Raw genomic sequence first — 1,497 nt, 5'->3', positions numbered from 1 at the left:
AGAAACTAGAAGGGGAAAAAATTAAGTTTTAATGGAAACACATTTCATTTTTGTTTTCTGCTTGCCATAAAACATTAACATAGTAAACAAATTGATCTTTGTTCTTAAGTTCTTTAATAACATAAAGTATTTTGAGTTTTGTCATGGCTAAAGTATGGTTAAACCACACATTGCTGGTCATGTTCCAACCTCTATTGTCACAGGTCTTTGACATTAAACTACATTTTTAATATAAAAGTTGTGTGTAACCCACTTCTATTCACAGACACCTTCGTTAAAAGTCGCCGTTTTGGGGGTTGTTTCAGTGTATTAGTGGTAATGGTGTTTTCTGACCAAAACTACTTTTCCTTGGGACATATTTCAAAGTCCAAGCATTCCCACTGCCAGCCCCTGCTTTGTGCCATACATCACCTTTTTGAATGCTGCACCTCCACGTGAGCAAAGCTTTTGTAGGATGCTCTGAAACATTACATTCTAGACTGCTAACCCAGTCATGGGACTGTTACAGTGGTCTTATAATAGCAGACAGAGCTATTTCAAATAGGGGTGTGGAAGAGAGAAAGTGTCACTTTGGTCCACTTTTCAGAGTGGTTGGTGTTATAATATATAACCTTTTTTCCTTTTTTTCTTTTTTTTAATGCAGTGTAGTTTGCAATAATTTAAAATACTCTATAGACATTTAAACGATATACAATAATATAACTTAATTGGATTCCTCAATTGTACTTAACAAATACTATTCTAATGTATTTACAGTATCTAGTACCATAAAACTGTGCATTACTGTGTTTGGGAGCTTTATTTGCTTCCTGTCAAGAATGTAGTGAAAGTACAGTATTATCACTATTATTCAACAACAATACCCATGAATCCAAGGGCCTTTAAATTACATGGAGTGAATCTAGTATTTTGGGGGCCCCTTTGACTTCTGTGAAGTTGCACTCATTCATGCTGAGGCTGGTATTTAGAAATCAACAGCAACATTGAAAAAAATAAGCAATTTTGCATTGCTCTGTGGGGGAGTTATCAAAGGGGTCTGATTTTCAGAGGGTAAGTGCTTGGGGTCAGAAAGGCAGGTCCTCACAAGTGTTCAAATGAAGGTCCCCGAATCTTTAATTACCTTTGATAATATGGGTCCACAAATTACAGAGGTAATTCTGGCTCATTCACATACCCAGCACCAGGAGCTGGTGGAGCTCTGGGTCCAGCAGCCCCTTTCCCCAAGAGCACCATGTGGATGGACAAGTGCTTCTGTGTCAGGTGGGGAGGACTCATGGTTCTGCAGCCCCTCAGTATAAGTAATGAAATGAAAATAAAAATGAAAAGCTAAAAATGCAGATATGCAGATGTAAGGACATTTTTAACTCAAGTTTTCAGAAAATCAGGCAGGGACCCTTGGGACAAGCAAATAATTACATGGTTAAATGGGCTGTGTTATAAGTGGGCATATCTGGGCTCTTGGGGTTAAAACACTAGATTTTACAGCAGTAAAATATC

This window comes from Corvus brachyrhynchos, unplaced genomic scaffold, assembly GCF_000691975.1.
Source record: "Corvus brachyrhynchos isolate BGI_N302 unplaced genomic scaffold, ASM69197v1 scaffold523, whole genome shotgun sequence".
NCBI classification, from domain to species: Eukaryota; Metazoa; Chordata; class Aves; order Passeriformes; family Corvidae; genus Corvus; species Corvus brachyrhynchos.
Note: the sequence above shows the minus strand (reverse complement) of the source record.